Source organism: Oryctolagus cuniculus, chromosome 12, assembly GCF_051225735.1.
Source record: "Oryctolagus cuniculus isolate XC-2025 breed Fujian yellow rabbit chromosome 12, ASM5122573v1, whole genome shotgun sequence".
In the NCBI taxonomy this organism is placed as follows: Eukaryota; Metazoa; Chordata; class Mammalia; order Lagomorpha; family Leporidae; genus Oryctolagus; species Oryctolagus cuniculus.
Genome location: NC_142878.1, coordinates 10,732,990 through 10,756,559, shown reverse-complemented (window position 1 = coordinate 10,756,559; position 23,570 = coordinate 10,732,990). Strand labels below are relative to the sequence as shown.

Below are 23,570 nucleotides of genomic sequence, written 5' to 3'. Positions count from 1 at the left end.
GACCAAGTGAGCCATGATGCCGGCCCATCTCACTTGCCCTTCTTAAACTTAGGAATACTTGGAGTTCTGTCCCTGTCCGTTATTCTGATTCATGAATAGTAGACGGATCCTTTGCACACTGAGGCTGGGGAGTGCAGTGGGTGCCCCCGGGCCATCAGCACGGGTCCCCACTCCCTGTCCTGTCTCCACGCCATGGTCTTTGAAGTGTCAGAGGAGGTGCTCGGCGGCCCCCTTCACGGCCTGTGTCTCCTGCACACCTGCCTGGGTCATCCCAGGCCTACCCTTCCCGCCCCAGCCACAGTCTCTTCTATGCAATGAGGGACCCACCTTAGAGACCTGGGAGAAGTGAATGGGAAGCCAGCGATGGCGCAAGAGTCAATACTTCCCAGCCCCACAGAGCTCAGAGATGGCATGGTTGTCCCAGCTCTCGTCGGGGCCAAAGCCTGCCTCCACCCAAGCAAATGGCCCGCTGCTGCCACCACGTGGGAAAGCGGCCCCCTCCCTGGCTTTGGGTTTAGGGTCTTGGGTTTCCCCCAAGAATTAATGGATCTGTTCCTGCACACACTTAATGTCACCCTCATCCCCTTGGCTTCTGCATCGCTCAGCAGAAGTGACCAAGCACCACGCTCTGAACAAGGAAAGCCAGTCCAGCCCTGTCTGTGTCTTCAAGGTGGGCCTCCTCTCACTCTGATGGACACACACGCTGCACCACAGTGCATGCACACACTCCTGGGAGGGGCAGGCGGTGGGACAAAGTTGTTGATGCAACACAAGGAGGGAGTGGGCAGCCCTGTGAGGACAGGGGTGGCTGCAGCAGGTGTCACTTGGCCACCTCATCTTCACTCCAGCTTCCCCTGGGTTACTGCAGAGACATGACGGGTGCGTGGTACCTGGAAGGGAGGTGAGGCTGAGACCACCCTTCTGCCGCTTCCACTCTGGTCCGCGGGCAGGGACAGAGGAGGAGGCACCAGGGTTTCCTGTGGCTGCGGGAGCAGTGGCTACAAGGTTGTGAGAGCCAGGCAGAGGGTGTCTGTGTGACTGCTGTGGGTCAGGGTGGGAAGTGGGTGCACTTCCGTAGCAGGGGTGCTGTGGGTGGGGAGCCAGTGGCCGCCCGCCCCCTCCCCTACTTCCTGACCGTGCTGGAAGGTGGCAGCTCCCATCCTGCAGCGTGAGAGCCCTGACCCCCAGCCCAGGTGACTCTGGGCCTGCCCAGTTCCCTGGCTAGTCTCGTCTCTCAGTCCATTTTTGCTGCCGATAAAGAAGACCCGAATGTGGCTCTTGTGTGCAGAGCAGAGATTCATTTCCTACGGTTCTGCAGCTGGAAACTGCGAGGTTGAGGGGCCCACATCTGGCAAGGCCTTTGTGCTGCCTCATCCCAGGGCGAAGGCGGGAGGGCACAGTGCATCGCCTTGTCAGGAACCCACACCCTCAGTAACTGAACTACGCCCGGGGTAACAGCCTCCGCCCGCTGCTGGCTTCTCCTCATCACCTCTTAAGGCCACTCCTCTAGGCCCTGCTGCACTGCAGACCAGGTGTCCAGCACACAAACTTCAGGGGACACCATTGGGTATCACAGCACCCCCACTTCTGTGTACCCCTGCAAGACCCATTTCTGGGCTTGCACCTGAGCCCTGGCCCTCACCAGGGCCTGTGAAGGGTGATGCAGAAGTCACTAGTGTCGCTCCCCCTCTTCGCGGAGGAACGACACAGGACCCTGCGCTGTTCTTTTGTCTGCTCAGCCTTCCCCGGGTTTGCTGCTGGTTCTTCCCGGGTTGGCTACCATCCCTTCCACCTCCATGGAAGGGCAGTTCCCCCTGGCCACTTTCCCCACTTCCGCAGGGGAGCGGCACTCCGCTGGCCGGCTCTCTTGGGGGCTGCACAGGTGTTCCTTCAGATAGATGTTCCCCTTAGATGTTCCTCATGCATGTTGTCTCTCTCCTCCTTTATAGTCCTTTTCCACCAATCCCAACTCTGCTACCCACACGCCGAGTACGCTGCTCTCCTCCAATCAGGAGCAGGTCCTACAGTTTATTGGTTGAACTGGAGGCAGCTGTGTAGAAGCTGTTTCCCTTCTCAGCGCCATATTGTGGGAGAGCAGATGCATAGAATAAGTCTTAATTCCAGTAACTTAGTCTAGTCCGAGTTGCTCCCCACAACTAGGTGCAAAGAAAGCGATATTCCGAGGGCCTCGTGCCCTGAGGGGCGTGGTGTGTGGAAGAACTAGACTGGGTCTGGCATCGTCCTCGGTGATGCAGGCAGGGGAGGGAGGCTGGCGGACGGCGCAGGCTTCCCTGGCGCTGGGGAGATGATGAGATGGTGGCCAACAGCTCTGGATGCGGCACTGGGACGTGGAGACACCTCCCCCTGCCCCGGAACTGGGGACAGACAGCAGCACCACCCAGCAGAGCCCAGCGGGGCTGTGTAGACCCAGGGCCTTGGGAGAGGAGACGAAGTCAGAGGGAGGTTATTCACCTTAGAACAGTCACGCACAGGCCAAAGAGGACGAGGCCGTGGGGGATCCGGAGAGGGCCTGGAGGAGATGGAGTTAGGGCTGGGCACCCGCAGGGTGCAGCCGCAGGTGCGGCAGGAGGACGAAGGGTCCTTAGCCCTGGCTCCTCACTGCTGGGACCCAGGTTCACTCTGGCGCTGGGGAAGGCCGGCCAGCCCTAATTTGAGTAAATAAGCTCTCGGTAAAATGAAATCAAAGCACTTGCTGTATTCCTATGATGAATTATAGATTATTAAATTAGCCAACCATTTTCCACTTGTCTTTTTTTTTTTTTTTTTCCTGATGAATTTACACTGGTTTTAAACAAATAGCCTTCATTCAGACAAAATGGGGGGGGGGGTGACATTGAACTCCCATTCCCCTCGCTCTCTTCTCCACCAGCAGCTGCTCTGGCAGAGGTGGGGGTGGGGCTCCTTGCTTCTGGACTGTGTGGGAGGGTGGAGAGGCAGGAGGACCAGACCATGAGGGGCAGCCGCCTGGGAGGGCCGGTATACAGTGCTGGAATGGACTCCATTATGTCCAGACCAAACTACCTCGGCCGGAGGCCCTCACACATACTTGAACTATTGCGAAGGACACAGCCAAACCTCGCTCCTGTGGTCAAGGCTGCTTCCACGGGCCGACTTCTCAGTGGCAGCCCGTCCTGACCCATCCTTGGGAGAAACCTTGCTAGGCGCAGCCAGGGTCGTCTCCAGGACCACATCTCCCTGGTAACAGCTGGGCCACCAGGCAGCAAACGCCAGCTCCTGCAAGGAGCCTCCTGGGACTGGGGCTTTGACACACACCCGTGGACTTCTTTTCCCCTTTAAAGTTTGCGTTTGCTGCCACCTCCCTGGCTGCCATCTGTCCCAGCACGCGTGTCCCAGGGCGTGCCTCTCCTCCCACCACCCCATCCCCCACCCACTCCCTCTCCTGTCTCCCTGTGTGTTCTTCAGGCTGACGCCTCCATCATGTCCAATGCTGGGCCCCCACCAGTTACCATGGGCAGCTCAGCCTTGGTCCTGCCACCTTGAAGTTCCTCCCGCCATCCTGGCTGGAAGACTCAGAGCGGCACGACCCGCCCCTGCCCCTGTCCACTCCACAGCCTGGTGCTGACCTGCAGAGCGGCGAGGCAAGCCCATCAGCCCCCTCGAATCCCAGGGGGCTCTCTGCCCAGGCACCGCCCATTTGTGCACCTGCAGCCGCTCTACCTGTCTTTATTTGGACCACGTTGATGGGTGGCTCAGTGATTTGCTCACATCGTCCCGACGTTGGGCCTCTCTGCGTGTGTTTGCCAACAGCCTGCTTGTCGCCCTCATTCATTTTCCAGTGAGTTCTCTTCCTTCCCCAACATGTAACATCTCTTTCTGTAATATGCATATTAATCCTTGATCTGCTATGCACAGTGAGCGATTTATCTCTGCTGTCTCATTTTTTTTTTTTTTTTAAGATTTATTTTATTTATTTGGAAGACAGAGTTACAGACAGAGGTAGAGACAGAGAGAGAGGTTTTCCATGCGCTGGTTCACTCCCCAGATGGCCGAAACAGCCAGAGCTGCGCCAATCCGAAGCCAGGAGCCAGGAGCTACTTCCAGGTCTCCCACATGGGTGCAGGGGCCCAGGGACTTGGGCCATCTTCTATTGCTTTCCCAGGCCATAGCAGAGAGCTGGATTGGAAGAGGAGCCGCCGGGACTAGAACCAGCGCCCATATGGGATGCCGGCACTGCAGGCCAGGGCTTTAACCCATTGCGCCACAGCACTGGCCCCTGTCTCATCCTTTTTAAATAGACTCTCTTTATGGAGGAGTTTCAGGTTCACAGCTAAGATTGAGCAGAGAGCACACAGACTTCCCCGACACATGCATAGCCTCCTCCCTTATCCACAGTCCCCACCCACAGCAGTGGTGAATTTGCTACAACTGGTGAGCCTACCATGACACAGCATAACCAGTAATGTCCATCGTTTACGTTTTTTAAAATGTACTTATTTGAAAGACCTAGAGGGAGAGGGAGAGACGAGCAAAAGGGCAGAGAGAGAGAGAGGGATTGATTTTCCATTGGCTGGTTCACTCCCCTAATGGTTGCAACAACTGGGGCTGAGTCAGGTCAAAGCCACAAGGCAGAAACTTAAGTACTTGAGCTTTATTGTGCTGGTTCCCGGGTACACCAGCAGAGAGCTGGATTGGAAGTAGAGCAGTCAGGAATTGAACTGGTGCTCCAATGCGACATGGGCGTTGCGGCTTAACGGGGAACACACATCTCCCACGTGGGTGCAGGGGCCCAGGTACTCGGGCATCTTCCATTGCTTTTCCAGGTGCATCAGCAGGGAGCTGGACTGGAAGCAGAGGTGCTGGGACTGGAGCCAGCACACCCGTGTGGGATGTGGGCGCTACAAGAGGCGGCTTAACCCGCAGCACCACGATGTCCACCCCTTCGTGTTTGGTAGTGCTCACTCTTGGTGTTGTGCTTTCTACAGGTTTTGGGTGATGGGTACCAATGACAGGTGCCCACCACGACACCAGACAGAGTAACCTCACAATCCTAAAAATCCTGTGTTCCACCTGTTCGTCCCTCCCTCCCCAGCTCCAAGAAATCACTCATCTTTAGGTCTTCTCTTTTTTCCTCCTTTTTGTTAAGGGTGAGGATTGTCAACAGAGTTTTATGGCATTGAAATTCTCCCTCCTTTCCTTTTAGTAATCTCGAGTCTGGTTCTTGGGTAGTGTGGGGAGCAACTGGGAGCAACTCGGACTAGACTAAGTTACTGGAATTAAGACTTATTCTATGCATCTGCTCTCCCACAATATGGCGCTGGGAGAGGAGAAAACAGCTTCTACACAGCTGCCTCCAGTTCAACCAATAAACTGTAGGACCTGCTCCTGATTGGGGGAGAGCAGTGTACTCGGCGTGTGGGTAGCAGAGTTGGGATTGGTGGAAGAGGACTATAAAGGAGGAGAGAGACAACATGCACCAGGAACATCTATCTGAAGGAACACCTGTGCAGCCCCCGAGAGAGCCGGCCGGTGGTGTGCCACTCCCCCGCGGAAGTGGGGAAGGTGGCAGGGGGAACCGCCCTTCCACGGAGGTGGAAGGGTCAGTAGCCAACCCGGGAAGAACCAGCAGCAAACCCGGGGAGGCCCGAGCAGACAAAAGAACAGCGCAGGGTCCTGTGTCGTTCCTCCTGTGGGGAGCAATCCGGACTAGACTAAGTTACTGGAATTAAGACTTATTCTATGCATCTGCTCTCCCACAATATGGCGCTGGGAGAGAAGTAAACAGCTTCCGCACAGCTGCCTCCAGTTCAACTAATAAACTGTAGGACTTGCTCCTGATTGGAGGAGAGCAGCGTACTCGGCGTGTGGGCAGCCGAGTTAGGATTGGCGGAGGAGGACTATAAAGGAGGAGAGAGACGGCATGCACGGGGAACATCTATGGGGAACATCTAAGGGAACCCGTGCAGCCCCCGAGAAAGCCGGCCGGCGGTGTGCCGCTCCCCTGCAGAAGTGGGGAATGTGGCCAGGGGGAACTGCCCTTCCACGGAGGTGGAAGGGATAGTAGCCAACCCGGGAAGAACCAGCAGCAAACCCGGGGAGGGCCGAGCAGACGAAAGAACAGCGCAGGGTCCTGTGTTGCTCCTCCACGAAGAGGGGGAGCGACACCTCCACAAAGAGGGGGAGCGACATAATGGGGCCGTGACTCGGATATGAAGCCTAGGCAGGGTTTAGTGTCGTTCCTCCATGAAGAGGGGGAGCGACATAATGGTACCGTGACTCGGATAGGAAGCCTAGGCAGGGTTTAGTGTCGTTCCTCCACGAAGAGGGGAACCGACAGGTAGGAAGTCCTTCCCAGTCCCAAGCTGATAGAACTATTTGTCAAGTTTTCTTCTGATTCCTTCATTGTTTTGATTTTATATTTAGAACTTCCATTCCATGTGGGGTATGAAGTAGGGATCAACATTTTTTTCTTTAAGACATTCAACTACAACTTATTCGTAAGTCCATTTGTCTCACTATTTCGATATTTTTCAAACTTGGAAATCTATCAATGTAAATTGCCAGCATATTAACGGGAGATATAGTCATTTGATAAATTTCTTTAATTTAAATATCTGACACCCAGCCTGATTCAAATCCGCAATAAGCTACTTTCTCAACCTACAGAACCAAGCCACAGTCCCAGTGGCTGCTCATCCATTGTAGCAAACCATCCTACACAAAGGGGAGACGACAAAGACAGGGAGGCGAGAGGTTTGTGGGAACTCTGTGCTTTTCGCTCAGTTTTTTCTGTAAGCCCAGGACTATTCAAAAATCAAAAGCACATGTGATAGTTCCTGGTGAAACTTTGCAAACATCCTCATTAAAGTCAGAACAAGACTTTCAAATGACAGCAGTGTCTTGTCTGCATCACCGCTCGTTCTAACAGCTGCGCTCTGCTCCTTGAGTCCTTCGTGACTCGCTCCCAGCCTCCCCTTCTGCCCACGCACGTCTACCCTTACATTGTCCAGATCGAAAACGTCTCCCCACAGCTCTGTTTGTAGATTGCTTCTCAAAGATGGAAACCAACAGATAAGCCCCAAAAAAGTGATTGTAGCTTTGTAAGTCCCGTCCACTGCTGAGCCAAGCCGTGAGCTGGAACTACGCATCTGTCAGGACCCTAGGGTCGTTAAAAGATGGCAGACAGACAGTTGTCTGAGTCTGTTTTCTGCAATTAACTAGACAGCGACAGCACAGGCTGGGTGAGCCTTGAAGAAGGGTTTGTTTCGGCTCACAGTTCTGGAATTCCAGGTCAAGGGGCTGTGCTGGTGACGGCCTTCTTGCTGCTGAGTCAGGAGGTGGCCGGAGCATTGCACAAAAAGAGACAGGGAGCATGCGCGTGCGTGCGTGTGTGCGTGTGCACATGTGCATGCGTGTGTGCATGTGTGTATGTGTGTGCGCACATGTGTGTTCTTCTGAAGTCACAGTTCCTCCGTCATGGGCGCCATCCCCCCATGACCTTATCTGATCCTAGTGACCTCTCACAGCCCGCACCTCTCAGCACCACAGTCGGGCCCGTTTCCACCCTCCCAGCTCCCCACCTTGCGGGTTAGCCTCCAGCAAGGGCTTCCAGCTGGCGCTTCAGCTCGCCGTCGCCCAAAACCATGATACCTTTGGTTGCTTCCAAAACCAGATGGCACCAGGTCCGTTCCGTCTGTCTCTCTTTTGCAGAGAGGGAACACAGGCCTTGTTCAATCCATGCCCGCCTGTTTCCCGCTTCCTGTGACTCCACATGGCTCAGGATCCATTGGGCGTCTATTCTGGAATCCCAACCCCAGCCTAGGCTAACGTGGCGCAGGTGCGTCACTTGTAGTCACGACGTGAGGCTGCATCCTGATGGTTTTCAGGGAGCACCCCAGTGCGCCTTCCCTCTTGCATGCTGTGCCTTTGTGCCAGCCCTCTGTCCATCCAGCGTCTCGAGCCTTCCTCCTGGGGCCTCGTGGCCTCCCACGTGAGACTGGCGGCATCCAGGCCGCCAGACCTCGAGCCGGGGCTCCTCCTGACGGCTCTGCCACACGTGGAGTCACGGCTTCCTGGGGCTTCTGCTTTCCCTTTCTCAGTCACTCCCTGGGGCTGCGGCTTCAGCCACCCGCCCCTCCCAAATCCACCCTGCGCAACGGTTTCACCAAGTGCTGCCTGGTTTCACCAGTGGGTCACGAGGGATCCACTCTGGTGAGTCGAGTTAGCACTTTAAGAAAGAGGAATGAAGGGAGCCCCTCGCCCTTGCATCCCTTTCCAGCACCTAGGACACCACGAGAGCTTCCTCCACGAGGCACCACCGACAGAACCGGTTCTCACCGGCTGCCACACCTGCACCCGCTGTGATCCTGGCCAGCCCAGGTGCTGGAACGGTAAAAAGGAAGCTTCCATTGTAACTTACCCAGGACAAGGTATTGTGTTGTAGCAGCCAGGAGGGATGAGAATAGCTGGAGTATTCTTTAAAAGATTTATTTTATGGCCGGCCTCGTGGCTCACTTGGCTAATCCTCTGCCTGAGGCGCCGGAACCCCGGGTTCTAGTCCCAGTTGGGGCGCTGAATTCTGTCCTGGTTGACCCTCTTCCAGTCCAGCTCTCTGCTGTGGCCAGGGAGTGCAGTGGAGGATGGCCCAAGTGGTTGGGCCCTGCACCCGCATGGGAGACCAGGAGACGCATCTGGCTCCTGGCTTTGGATCAGCGCAGCGTACCGGCTATGGTTGCCATTTGGGGGGTGAACCAACGGAAGGAAGACCTTACTCTCTGTCTCTCTCTCTCACTGTCTAACTCTGCCTGTCAAAAAAAAAAAAAAAGATTTATTTTATTTCTTTGAAAGAAAGAGTTACAATGAGAGAGGGAGACATGTAGAGAGAGATCTTGCATCTGCTTCACTCCCCAGATGGCTGCAGCTGGCCAGACTGAAGCCAAGAGCCAGGAGCTTCTTCTGGGCTCCCAGGTGGGTAACAGGAGCCCAAGGACGTGGGCCATCTTCCACTGCTTTCCCAGGCGCATTAGCAGGGAGCTGGATGGCAAGTGGAGCAGTGGAGACAGGAACCGGCACCCATGTGGGACGCTGGTGTTGCAGGTGGTGGCCTTACCCGCTGCGCCAAAGGCCAGCCCCAGCTGGGGTGTTCTCTCGGTTCCTCCCCGAGACACATGCGTGCGAGGCTGCCGGCGAGCGCACACAGGTTCCCGGCAGCTCCTGGCACTTCCCTCACCTGCGCTCACGTTGCTGCTCCTTTAGCGGGAAGCCTGTTCCTTCCTTCATTTCCTTTCTGAAGACGCCCCCGCAGCATCGTGTCTCCTGGTGGTGCTGTCGGTCCTCTGCTTGTCTGGCTCTCACTCTTGAGGTCCATCTCTCCTTGTTCACTTCTGGAAGCTTCTTTAGGCTATTCTTTTCTTTGTAAGATTTATGCTGGCTACTCTGCGGATGCATCACGTGCGTGTAGATGCGGATCTCTGTCTCATTCGGGATGCTTTCGGCTGTAAGCGAGAGAACAGCCAGTCAGGGCAGCCAGAGAGACGGGCGGGGGGAGGGGTGGCTCAGAGAATAAGTCCCGGGGTGGGGCAGCCCCCCGCCCACCTCCTCTCCCCTCTGTCTGCAGACCGCACATGTCAGTGGGCACAGGGGGCTGCCGTGACTCCAGGTATCGTGTTCCTGCCTCGCCGTGTCCAGAGCAAAGGAGGGAGCTGTCTTACCCTTATCTGATTTTGGGAGCGACGAGATCTGCCCCAGACTCCCTCCGGGGAGACCTGACCCACATCCCGCCCACTAGAACTGGGTCACACACCTCTTGTTGTGTTTGTGACTTGACCTGCAATCCTGGCAGGCCACAGAGACCTGGGACAGCCAAGGACCCGTCACAGGGAGGAGGGAGGAGAGAAGGGCTGTTGAGAACCAGGACATTCCCTTCTTGTTAAACAAAAATTTCATTTTCATGTCATGCTTTCCAATATACAACAGCCAAATTGCAGTCACCAGGCATCTCGGAGCTCTGCAGAGCGGCTCAGACGGCTCGCCAGGGTTTCCCTGCAGCCCCGCTCCTCTAAGTAGAGTTGTGGGCAACAGACACGGCTCCCTGAGGATGAGGCCGTGGAGAGACAGGCGGACACTCACCAGAGAGCCAGGACCACGTCGCGAGTCTGTGTCCATGTCAATGCCTCCGGCCCTAACTCTGCACTTTTTTTAGGTATTTATTTATCTGAAGGCTGGGCCAGACCAGGCCAGGCCGAAACCAGCATCCAGGAACTCCATCCTGGTCTCCCACACGGGTGATGGGGGCTTCAGTACTTGCACCGTCTTCCACGGCTTTGCTAGGCACGTTAGCAGGAAGCTGGATCAGAAGCAGAGCAGCCAGCACTCAGAGCAGCCCTCCGCTAGGGATGCTGGGTTGCCAGCAGCATCTTAACCTGCTGCACCACAAAGCCAGGCCCACAGCTCTGTAGTCTAAGAGCGTGGCGCCTGCCCAAAGGGTAAACCTTCCCGTTTTACCAACCATGCAGGACGTAAATTCGTGCTCTGCTTGCACAAGTCTTAACTGTCCATGATGGGTGTGCCACATCTCACTGCTGGTTGTTTTCTGTTCAGATTCGAAAAGCTTGACCGCGGGGACATCTGGAGGAACTACACAAACGGAACTCAACCCCACACGGTGCCTCCATGCCTCTGAGGCCCTTCCAAGAGAAAGGTCTGGTCATACGTGAACACTTGCAGGTCGGAGGTGCGTGTTCCTCCGGTTACCTGTGGTTAAACTGCTTCCATCTGGAAAATTTGGCAGACTCTCCAACAGGTGCAATACCCATAGGCCTTTTCACTGCACTTTGCTAAACTGGGTTACAAAATATATGTGGTCATACTCACATAAATGAAACAGCGCAGTACCCGCTCACCCATTTCAACCTGAATAATTGTCTTCTTAATTCAGGAAATTCTCTTAGAGTTTGAAAAGCACTACACACGAACTTGATTAAAAGGAGGTAGAGAGAAAGCATGAGTCCGAACGAGGGATCCTTAGAAATGAGAATAGGAGGGGCCGGTGCTGTACCCTCACGCTTGGTTCCACCCATCAGGTGGGAGCTCGTCCCTGAGGATTCTGAAGGCAGTTTCTCCATTGTCTTTTTCGTTAATATTTTTATTTATTTATTTAAGAGGTAGAGTTACAGACAGTGTGAGAGAGAAACAGAGAGAAAGGTCTTCCTTCCGTTGGTTCACCCCCCAGATGGCCGCTATAGCCGGCACGCTGCGCCAATCCGAAGCCAGGAGCCAGTAGCTTCTTCCTGGTCTCCCATGCGGGTGCAGGGACCCAAGCACTTGGGCCATCCTCCACTGCACTCCCGGGCCACAGCAGAGAGCTGGCCTGGAAGAGGGGCAGCCGGGACTAGAACCCGGTGCCCATATGGGATGCCGGCATCTCAGGCGGAGGATTAACCAAGTGAGCTGCGGCGCCGGCCCCTCCATTGTCTTTTAACTCCCAGGGTTGCCAGCTGGACATCCAATGCCACTTTACTCCAGTACGAAGCCTTTGGTCTCTGGGATTTCACAGGAATGTCTCTTTCCCCTGGTAGTCTGGAATGGATTTTTCCATTCGTTACTTTGGAAAGTTAGGCACCGTCTAACCTGGAGACTTTCAAGCCTGGGAGACTTCCTTGTTCCGTGTCTTTGGCGACTTCCTCCTCCCTTCCTCCTTCTCTCTTGTTCGGACTTCCGCTAACTGAGAATTAGACTCCCCAGACCGATGCAGTGTGCCGATTGGCTGTCGCTGTGTAACTCGCTACCCCCAAATGCGTCTTTAAACAACAAGCACTCACAGAGCTAGAGATTCCAGAGTGGGAATTCGGACTGGGCTCAGCCGGGCAGCGTTCTCCTCTTGGCTGAACTCATCCACGCACCAGTGGTCAGCTGCTGCCTTGCTGGTGGGTGGCTGGAACCAGATGGCCTCCACTAAGGTGGCTGGTCTCCCCTAGCAGGCGCTCCCACGTTCCGGCAGGACTACTCTGGGTCCACGTGTGTGGCAGCTGGGTAGGACTCCAGCACTGCAAGCCCATCTGTACAAGGTCTCCAAGCCCCGGCTCATAGCTTGCACTTCACTTCTGCCATAGTCTTTTGGCTGAAGCAGCTAATGAGCCCAGGTTCAAGGGCGGAGAAACAAACTCCAGCTTTCGTAGGAGGGAGCTGCTGAGTTGCATGGCAATGGGCTTGTGCTATGGACTGAACGTGTCCCTGCACAATTTCCTAGGAAGTTCTAACGCCTGGTGGTTAGTTCTAACGCCTGATGGTATTTGGACATGGAGCCTTTGGGAGGCGGCTAGTCCCTGAAGGTAGAGCCGCTGTGTGAGATTAAGAACAGATTCCAGAGAACCTCTTCCTACCTGATGTTGGAGTGAGAAGTCAGCCGTCTGTAGACCAGGAAGCTGTTCCGCACCGACCTTGGTCCTGCCAGGACCCTGACTTTGAACTTCCAGCCTCCAGACCATGAGAAAAGCTCTATCTTTTGTTATTTAAGCCCCCCAGCCTACAGTATTACAGAAGCAAAACTGAGCAAGATAGAGTGAGTAGAGGGACCGGCAGAGAATTGCGGCCACTTTGAAATCAACTACTCCAATTTGCTTCTTTTTCTCTGTCTTTTTAAAAAAGATTTTGCTTATTTATTTGAGAGGCAGAGTTACAGACAGAAAGGAGAGACAGAGAGAGAGGGGGTCTTCCATCTGCTGGTTCACACCCCAAATGGCCCCAGTGGCCGGACCTGGGCCAATCTGAAGCCAGGAACCAGGAGCTTCTTCCGGGTCCCCCACGTGGGTGCAGGGGCCCAAGCACTTGGCCATCTTGCACTGCTTTCCCAGGCCACAGCAGAGAGCTGGATGGGAAGAGGAGCAGTTGGGGCCAGTGCTGTGGCATCCTGTGTGGAGGCCTGCAGTGTGGGCATCCCCTATGGGCACCAGTTTGAGTCCCAGCTGCTCCTCTTCCGATCCAGCTCTCTGCTGTGGCCTGGGAAAGCAGTAGAAGATGGTCCAAGTGCTTGGGCCCCTGCACCTGTGTGGGAGACCCGGAAGAAGTTCCTGGCTCTTGGCTTCGAATCAGTATGGCTCCGGCCATTGCAGCCAAATGGGGAGTGAACCATCAGATGGAAGACCTCTCTCTCTCTCTCTCTCTCTGCCTCTCCTTCTCTCTTTGTGTAACTCCGACTTTCAAATAAATAATAAATAAATCTTTTTTAAAAAAAGAAGAAGAAGAGGAGCAGCTGAAACATGAACAAGCACCCCTATGGGACGCCAGCACCACAGGCTGAGGCTGAGCCAACCACACCACAACGCCGACCCCTCTCTCTTTTTTACACCTTTGTATTTTACTCCTTTTGGAATCTCTCAAGTTGATCTTTCAGGCCTTTTGTTGCACCCTAAGTTTCCACGACGATGCTTGTGGTTTCTGGGAGCAGCTTCTTGTGTCTGTGGTAATCCCTTGTGTTAAGAGCCTTGTGATTCTGCCTGGGACAGAGCCTTCCCTTGTAAAAGGAGCCCAGCCGGCTGGCACCTTGACCTTGAACATCGAGCCCTCAGAGCCAGGAGCAGTTAGCGTCTGCCGTCCCTGCCACCCACTTCGTGGTGTTTTGTCGAGGCAGCACAGTGCCATATCCGGCCCTTGGTTGCCCAGCACGCAGAGTGGCCTGCTCAGTGGACACCAGCCAGCTCCTGCCTGGTCCAGTTCACTCAGCCAGTGTCCCTGGTAAGGCAAGTGTGTTCGCTCCAGCACCTTCTGTCCGCTGAGCCCCTTTCCCATCTTCACGTCTGGTCCTCCCGACCACACTGCCGGGGGGTGGGGGAGGTGGGAAGGGGCGACCCCGGCAGCAGGCGGAGCTGGCTTTGTGAATACAGAGCGGCCCAGGGCCTCCCACCCTGCCTGGCTCTGTCCTAGGTGAGTCAGCCTCCACCTCCGGTTCCGGCTTCTCGCTGTCCGTGCTAAATTCTCCCAATGCGAGTGTGACGTGAGAGCCTTCGCTGGCTGGCCCCTGTGCTGTTCCTCGGCAGGACAGCTGAAGGCACGGGCCGCCGAGCCCTGGCAGCTCTGCTCTGCCTCTTCCCCTTCCCCGGGATGCCCCTCGCTGCCTCGTGCTCTGCCTTCAGTTCTTGGGTTCTTTGTGCCGCTCATCCCGCTAAGCTGTGCCCTTCCTACCTGCTCGGACCGACCTCAGGCCCCGCCCGCCCCACGAAATAGCACTGGTGGTCGCTGGGTATCACCGGGACACTGCTGGTGGCCATGCCCCAGCCCTCCTGCCTGGCAGACCCCTAAGTACGTTCCTTCCCAGCCTCTGGGCTGAGGGGGTCGCATCCTAAGGGATGCAGCTCCACCCATGGAGGGGGAGGTCTGCGTGATGTCCCCCTCCTTTCACTTCTGCAAAGCAACTTGAGTGGCCCAGCGTCCATCTGAGAAAGGACGTTCAAAGCACAGCTCTTAACTCCTGCCTCTCTGGGTCCTTCGGACCAGGATAAACAGGTGGTTAAGGGTACGCGACATCCGTTGCTTCTAAAACACCCAATTCCGAGATTTCTCTGACAGGCTCGTGAACGCCTATAAACACCACCGAGAACTTTCCTCTCCTGGGTGCTGGCGTCGCTCTTGTGAGTCCGGAGAGAATGAGAAACTCGCTCGGGGCTGCTGCTCTCTCGAACACGCGTCATTTGCTGTTTGGTTGACTCTGCGAGATGCGGTCCATCTCCAGGAGAGACCCGGGGCAGCAAGCAGCCCATCTCGCTTCCCCCGACTCGCCCAGGACAGGGACCGCCCTGCCTTTCTCCTACTCCAGTGAAGACCCCTCCCCGTGTCAGCACCGCTTCCGTTTTGGTGGCACCCTGCCCTGCCTTCGAGACGGCTCCGTTTACCATCATCGCTGAGCCCGGGGCTGTGCTTAGGCGGCAGTCCTTCATTGGAGGCAGTGCCTTTGGGAAGAAGCAACGCTTCCTTTGGTGGCAACTCCTCTGAGACACGTGGGTCACCGGTCTGTGTGCAGCGGCAGGGTGGGAGGAACCGAGGCACAGCTCATCCGGGGCTGGAAAGGCTGGTGCTGAGCGAGGACGCAGAGCAGGCTGGGAACGCGCGCTCCCCTCGGAATGGATAGCTCCCGGGACAAAAGGGACAACACACAGGGATGCAGCCAAATAGATCCTTCACTGCCCGTTCTCCTGACTTCTAACTCTGCCAGCAGGGCCATAAATACAAAGGATGTGACAACCCTGAGTTCCTTTATTCCTTTGCTGTTTCTGGCCAAGTCACACACTCTACAGTCTTTAACTCCAGAGAGACTGTGCTGAGCCTGGGGGCCTGGGGGCCGTAGCAGGTAAAGCCGCCACCTGCAATGCCAACACCCCATATGGGCGCCAGTTCGAGTCCTGGTTGCTCCACTTCCAATCCAGCTCCACGCTAATGAGCTTGGGAAAACAGCAGAAGATGGCCCAAGTGTTTGGGCCTCTGCACCCGCATGGGAGACCCAGAAGAAACTTCTGGCTCCTGGCTTTGGATTGGCGGCCATTTGGGGAGTGAACCAGTGGCTGGAAGACCTTTCTCTCTGTCTCTGACTCTCTCTGTCTACAGTCTGCCTCTCAAATATATAATTACTCACCCATGTACCATGAGACACAGAAGCGGCAGTGATGGTGCTTGGCCCAGGCTCTTTTCTCTGATGCAAGGAAGAACGCAAGGCTGAGACAGAGATAAAGACCAGCAGAGAAGCACAACTCATTTACATGCAAAGTGGAGGAGCACTCTCATAAAGGGGCGTGGGCTTGTTCTAGAGAGCTACGCTCAGCAGGGCTCAGGGCCATCCCTTTATATGCTCTAGAGGCATAGGGGGTGGGGTTCCCTGAATACGCAAAGAGGGTGGTATTTGGGGCGGGGCTTGAGTGCCACCCATTTCTTTGCCTTTGTTGGGAATCTGCAAAGCGCCGTGGCATCAGGTGCGTGCTGGGAGTGAGTTTCTGCCGCGGTAATCTTATCCTAACGACATTCTGATGAGCTAAAGATCGTGGCAAGGATGCCGTCCAGCAGCCAGCTCAAGTATTTTTAGCTGGTGCCGGTCCTAAGTGCCAAAGCCACCAGAAGCTGTGGTTTTCTACTGCACAGAAGTGGGGGGTAGGGACAGCCAGGCAGGGCTGCAGGGAGGCGCCGGCAGCCTCGACTCCTCCTCGTGGTCACCCCCCTGCCTACAGCAGTAGGGCACGAGGACTGCATTCCGGCTCTGGCTTCAGCCCCAGCCAAGTCCCAGCTGTTGTGGGCATCTGGGGAGTGAATCAGTGGCCGGGAAACATCTGTCTTCCTTCTCTTTCCCTCTCTGCCTCTCTTTCCGTCTCTCTTTAAGCAACCAGCTTCCATGAAGGATGTTAATGCCATGTCCTTTTTCTTTCTTATTTTTATTAAGACTTATTTATTTATTTATTTATTTGAAAGGCAGAATTATGGGGTGGTGGGGAGAGACAAAGAAAGAGAGGGAGGTCCTCCATCCAGTGGTTCACTCCCCAAATGGTCACAACAGCTGGAGCTTGGCCAGTCCAAAGCCAGGAGCCAGGAGCTTCTTCCAGGTCTCCCACATGAGTGCAGGGGCCCAAGCACTTGGGCCATCGTCCACGGCCTTCCCAGGTCATCAGCAGGGAGCTGGATCTGAAGTGGAGCAGCCGGGACTTGCACGGATGCTCCTCTGGGACATTGACATCACAGGCTGCTACACCACAGCGCCAGCCCCTAGTGTGTCTCTTTGTCTCTCTGCTTCTCAAACAAATGATTAGTTCAGGCCCTATAATCAGATTTTCTGGTCTGAAAACCAGGTTGATATGGCCTCAGACAAGTTGCTTAACTGCCCCGTGCCTCAGTTTCCCCAACTGGAAAACAAGGATAGTAAAGGAACTGAACCACAGGGTGATTGTAGAAGTCCACAGGACAACGCAAGGAAGCGTGTTCCCCCTACACCTGCCAAGAAATAAAGAGGGAGAGGAGTTATTTCAAACCCATGTGAGTGGCAGCTCAAGTCTTAGCTGTTCTGTTTCTGATCTAGCTTCCTGCCAATGTGCCTGGGAAAGTAGAAGATGGCCCAAGTCCTTGGGTCCCTGCCACCTACATAGGAGACCTGGATGAAGTTCCAGGCTCCTGACTTCAGCCTGGCCCAGCCCCAGCCACTGCAGCCATTTGGGGAGCAAACCAGTAGATGGAGGCTCTCTACCCCCTCTGTCTATATAACTCTGTCTTTCAAATAAATAAATAAATTTTAAAGGAAGCAGAAGAAAACAAACAACTTCAGAAAAAAAAATACTAGCAAGAAATTTGAATAGACACTTCATCAGACAAGATACATCCCTGGTAAATAAACTCAGCATCACTGGTCATTAGGCACATACAGATTAGCCTCATGCAATGCCACGACATACCTACTAGAACGGCCAAAATTCAAATGAGGGACAATAGCAAGTGCTGGCAAGAACACAGAGGAACTAGAACTCTGCACTCATGGCAAGAATGCAAAATGCTTCCGACACTGTGGGAAATCGTTAGTTTCTTCCAAGGTTAAACACACACTTACAATGTGATCCAGATTGCTACTCCTACACTTACTGGAGAGAAATGCAAACATGTATACACAAAGACTTGTACGTGGATACGTATGGCAGGCTTATTCCTAACCACCAAAAAATAGAAGCAATCAAAATGTCCATCAGTGGGTGAAAGGTTAACCAAACAGTGGTACACCCATACAATGGAACACTGCCTAGCCTACAGACAGGAACTTACCGCAGCCTGTAACGGCTCCTTACCTAGCAAAGTGAAAGAATCCAGGTGCAAAGGGGAGCCTGCCCTGGGATTCCAAGCCCCTGGAAGACACAGCACTCGCCAGCGGTAGCCTAGCATGGGGGGAGCAGCAGGGACAGAGGGGGGCGAGAGGGGCCATGGGCTGTCACCCAGTGGGGAGCCTGCACAGTGTCCCTCCAGCCAATGAAAGGTTAACCAAACAATGGCTCGCTCGTTTCCACTGCCAGAGCACCAGGGAACTCGTTAGGGTAGCACGAATGTACTCTATCTGGCTTGTGGTGGTGGTTAGGCAACCGTAAGCATCGGGCCAAACTCAAAAGGATGAATTTCATTTTATATAACTTAGGTCAGCAAACTCAAATGAGAAGCATCGCTTCATTTTAGCCATCTGGCATGCGTTGCTGGTGGGATCTGGACTGGGGCTTCCCTTCCCTTCTGAGCCTGGCAGCCCCCTCCCCAGGGCAGCAGTGGGCGTCCCCTCAGCCCAGCAGTCCACACTCTGGGACACAGCACAGTTGAGATGGCTCTAGCCAGTCGCTTTCCGTGGCTGCAGCGGTGCCAGCCACCATCAGTGACCAGCGTGCAGCCCTCGGCCCCCGGCTGCTCCCACTCAGGCTCCTACCTTCAGCAGTTTCTGCTCGTTTCCACTTTGAAACACCCACCAAGTATCCGCCAGGAAACCATTCAGCCGCACAGGCTGGACAAATGGGCGACCAGGAAATGCCATCCCTCCTGCCCTTGGCACGGGCCCTGGTCTCTCGCAGGGTCCTCTTGGCACCACCTCACTTGGCTGGAGGGACACTGTGCAGGCTCCCCACTGGGTGACAGCCATGGCCCCTCTCGCCCCCCTCCTTGGCCCCGTGCCACAACTCCTCACTCAGCTGCGCAGCCACGTAGAGTGTAGAGAAAGCAGCTTAGCCCTCGTAGCACGCTGAGCGTGGACTTCCAGTAGTTCCGCAGCGTGGTGCTCTATGGACATCATGGCAGGGTATTTGGGATTGTCCTCCACGCTGGGGTCTTGGGCATGACCCACACGTTCCGGGACACGTTTCAACGCTAGCTGGTCCTGTGCCCTTGTTGACTCCATGTTTGGTGCGTCCACGGGAACTCATGACACATCATCAATTATTATGCAGTTTTCAAAAGTGGCTGCTTGGTTGAATTAGACCAGAAAACCGTCTTTGGAGGCTTGCCGTGCATAAATAACCACCGTTTCCTGCCCAGCCTGCAGGGCCCTGCGCGGACTCGGGAGTTTGTGTTTTCCACTCCCTAATGCACCCACGAGGGACAGACCCAAGGTTCGTGCAGAAAACACTCCCCTGGTGTCGCTCCCCTTCTTCGTGGAGGAGCAACACAGGACCCTGCGCTGTTCTCTTGTCTGCTCGGCCCTCCCCGGGTTTGCTGCTGGTTCTTCCCGGGTTGGCTACTATCCCTTCCACCTCCATGGAAGGGCAGTTCCCCCCGGCCGCATTCCCCACTTCCGCAGGGGAGTGGCACACCGCCGGCCGGCTCTTCTCGGGGGCTGCACGGGTTCCCTTAGATGTTCCCCATAGATGTTCCTGGTGCATGCCGTCTCTCTCCTCCTTTATAGTCCTCCTCCGCCAATCCCAACTCGGCTGAGTACGCTGCTCTCCAATCAGGAGCAAGTCCTACAGTTAATTGGTTGAACTGGAGGCAGCTGTGCGGAAGCTGTTTACTTCTCTCCCAGCGCCATATTGTGGGAGAGCAGATGCACAGAATAAGTCCTAATTCGAGCAACTTAGTCTAGTCCGGGTTGCTCCCCACACCCTGGGAGTATTTGCGTGTGGCAGCAGTGTAAGCCCGGAGGAGACGGGTGGTTGTGCCTCTGCACCATTCGGGGGAGGAGGAACATTTTTAAAGCAAAAGACGTTGTCACCAGCCTGAGAAGCTGTTCTGCAGTCAGAGCCGCTGCAGCTCCTAACGGGAGCTGGACAGAGAGAAGCTGCCCCAGGCCGGCCCCTGGCACTCAAGAGGGGAGGAGCCCTGCCGTCCTAGCAGGATGAAAGTTTTCTCTAGGACAGCTGCAATGTCTGGATTCTGCTCGCGGCCTCAGAGATGGAGCCGGAGCCAGGCAGTGGGCTGGGCACAGGTGTGGCCCCCGAGGGGCGTGGCAGGCAGCAGGCTGGGCACAGGTGTGGCCCCTGAGGGGCGTGGCAGGGGTGGGCAGCAGGCTGGGCACAGGCGTGGCCCTTGAGGGGCGTGGCAGGCAGCAGGCTGGGCACAGGTGTGGCCCTCGAGGGGCGTGGCAGGGGTGGGCAGCAGGCTGGGCACAGGTGTGGCCCCCGAGGGGCGTGGCAGGCAGCAGGCTGGGCACAGGTGTGGCCCCCGAGGGGCGTGGCAGGGGTGGGCAGCAGGCCTAAATCTCAGGGAGTCGTGAACGCTCTCCCAGAAGGATGCATGGGCCGGGCACTCAGCCGCCTGGAGAACCTGGGAGACAGCCCCCACTGTGCCCACCAAGAGGATGCTCTGTCATGAGTGCCCCCGACTTCCGGGCCCGGGCACCACCGACTGGGAACCCCTGTAGTCCCTGTCTGGTTCTTTCTGGGCAGGACGCCTTCTCGGTGCCTGCAGCACCCTCACTTTCTTTCAGATTATTTATATTGAAACTCAGAGAGAGAGAGGAGGAGGAGGAGAGAGGGCGAGGGCGAGGGCGAGGGCGAGGGAGAGGGAGAGGGAGAGGGAGAGGGAGAGGGAGAGATCTTCCATCTACTGGTTCACTCCCCAGATGGCTGCGATGGCCAGGGCTGGGACAGGCTGGAGCCAGGAGCCAGGAGCATCTTCCAGGTCTCCCATGTGGGTGCAGGGGTCCAAGGACTTGGGCTATTTCCTACTGCTTTTCCCAGGTCATTAGCAGAGACCGGGATGCCGGCACTGCAGACGGAGGCTTAGCCTACCACGCCACAGAGCCAGGCCCTTATGGTGTCTTTTGGTGACGTCATTTCCCCTTGTGCCTGCTTGGATATCTAGCTGCTGTCTTCATCGTGACCCTGGGAGCCACACAGCCTTGATGCAGAATGCGTAGGCCACACCTTCGGGCTTTGAGGAAGAACACGCCATGTCGGCACAGTGACAAAGGCTAACAAGTCCCTTGTCAGGAAGGGCCTGAGCTAGGGGCTCGGTGACACGTGGCCTGTATTTAGTCCACAGTCCGTTTCTGCTCCTTTTAGCTTCCAAAAGTGGGGAAGAAAGGACCGGGCAGTAAAGCCGCACTGGGACAGCCACGCCTCCGCGCGGCCCGCGCTCCAAGGGCACGGTGCTCTGGGCTGCTTTGCTGCCGTAGTCACGGGTCTAATCACAGCACTGCCTCTCTCACCCACGCCTCAGCACAACACCCAAGGGTCCCGAAGGCATTCCCACTCTCACAAGAGCACCCACACCCTGCCCACATCCTCGCCCCCAGAGCTTCAGGTGTTCCCCACTCTGCCAGTCCCTCCCTGAACCCCCTCAGCTCTTCTGTACCCCACTCTGGAAGCAGCCATATTGACCCCCTTGTTTGTAGAGTTTTGCTCGTCTTGGCCTAGAGCTTCTAGCATATTCTGGGGGACCTCCAGCCGAACCCACCTGTCCACTGAGCTTCATGGACATCGGCCTGTGCTCCCCCCACACTCTATCATATTGGGTGCTGGCCCAAGGCGTCTGCCTCCACCCAATTTCTTGCAGGTCTCACGTCCTTGTCCTGAGCCCGACTCCCCCGGTCACTTTCAAGACCTGTTCTTGCCTCTGTGGTGCCAGGCCCCGCGGGGGAACCAGCCTCCCCTACTGGGCTGCCCTGGGCTTTCCTTGCTGAGGCCATGGGCTGAGAAGGGGCCATGCCCTGGGACCCTGGTGGCCTTGCTGCCTGGAACCTCACTCTGCCTCCACACCGTCACTCAGCGTACTGCCTTCCTCTCCTCCGACTTCACCCCGCTCTCCAGCCTCCCAGGCACTGAGCCTCCTGGCTAGTGGAGGCAGCAGTTTTACCCTCACTCCATACTGAGCCCATACTGAACCCACCCTTGTGTGTCCAAATCTCTGCTAGAAACTCAGCTAAAGTCAGGGCGCCCCCTGCAGGAGATTCCTGGTATAGCAGGCAGCTGTGCCGCAGCTGGTTCCTGGTTCCTGGTTCCTCCCACCCTGGTTGGAACTGAACAGGTAGAGGACACCACTCCCCACCAAAGAGGTAAGGGGACGGGGTCACTGGGCTTTGAAGTAACTGTTTCCTCCTTAGTCGCATCTCCGGCTGCTTCTCTTCCAGCACCGTGTTCCGTTCTTTGAAGGTTTCTGCTCACACCGTGCCCCGGCTACCGTAAGCCTGGGGCAGTGCACAACCCTGGGGACACAGGAGGCCTCAGGGGAGACTTCCTGGAGGGTGGAACCGGTTCCCCGTGAGTCAGGGAGGCCGAAGCCACAAGGCTGGGATTCACGGAACCCGGTGCCTGAATTAGAAGTGCGTCCTTCCTCCCGAGCCGGGCTGCCAGATAAAATACAGAGTGCCCGGTTAAATCTGAATTTCAGACAAACAACAAGTGACTTTTTGTGCAAGTATGGAGCCATGCATTTTCGGGAAGCTACTTGCGCTCAAAAACTGCTCACTGTTCATCTACAATGCAATCCAAGCCCAGCTGGACTGTGCGTCCTGGTTTCCCCCGCTATGGCTGGCAGCCCTCCCCGTCAGCAGTGCCAAGGTCACCTCGTTTTAGTTCCTCTGGGAGAGATCGTCCACCTGCCCCGGAGGCCCCAGATGGCCCCCAGAGCCAACTTGACCTTTGGAGGGTGCCCTCCCCCCAGCAGCCGAGGACATAAGCAGCTCTTTGTGGAGCCCGTGTGCTGCTCTGCTGTCCTGCGGCCAGGGCCATGTGCTCACTCCCACGGCCACAGCACAGAGCCAGCTGCGAGGTCTTTTCTGAAGCTGAATGTCACTGTCTTGCTCCAGCAAGGGGCAGCCGCATCCCTCAGGACTTTGAAAACGATTTTTTAAAAATTTTTATGGGGCCAGCATGGTGGCATAGTGGGTATAGTCTATGATGCTAGCATTCCATATGGGCACTGGTTCATGTCCTGGCTGCTCCACTTCCAATCCAGCTCCCCACTATAGCCTGAGATGGCAGTGGAAGATGGCCCAAGTGCTTGGGGCCCTGCACCCATGTGGGAGACTGGGAAGAGGCTCCTGCTCCTGGCTTTGGCCTGGTCCAGTTCTGGCTGTTGTGGACATCTGGGAATTACAACAGCGAATGGAAGATTCTCTCTCTCTCTCTCTCTAACTCTTTCAAAGTAAATAAGTAAATATTTTTAAAAAATGTGTATGGACAGGTTTAATTCTGTAATTATCACACAGTTATTCTTAAGTGTTGAAAATTAACTGAAATGTGATCCCTGTTAAACATAAGAGTGAGAATAAGAGAGGGAAGAGATGTATAATTTGGGACATGCTCAAGCTGACTTGCCCCAAATGGTAGAGTTAGAAACATACCAGGGGATTCCAATTCAATCCCATCAAGGTGGCATGTACCAATGCCATCTCACTATTCCAAGTGATCAATTTCAGTTCACAATTGATCATAATGAAAGGACTAAGAGTCAAAGGGAGCACATAAACAAGTCTAGTACCTGCTAACACTAACCGATAGAATAAATAAAGGGGAGAGTGATCCAACATGGGAAGTGAGATACTCAGCAGACTCATAGAATGGCAGATGTCCTAAATAGCACTCTGGCCTCAGAATCAGCCCTAAAGGCATTCGGATCTGGCTGAAAAGCCCATGAGAGTATTTCAGGCATGGAAAGCCAAGACACTC

The 23,570-nt window shown here is 55.5% G+C and overlaps 1 long non-coding RNA gene across 1 annotated transcript; it reads right to left on the bottom strand.

Annotated features, from left to right (window-relative positions):
* Positions 1-6,563: 6,563 nt before the first annotated feature.
* On the bottom strand, positions 6,564-23,244 carry LOC149122936 (uncharacterized). Its single transcript, XR_016218748.1, has 3 exons — positions 18,398-23,244; positions 15,602-16,941; positions 6,564-9,473 (listed from the first exon to the last, which is right to left on the bottom strand). It is a non-coding gene; the product is annotated as an uncharacterized LOC149122936 (long non-coding RNA).
* Between the last annotated feature and the right edge of the window lie 326 nt (positions 23,245-23,570).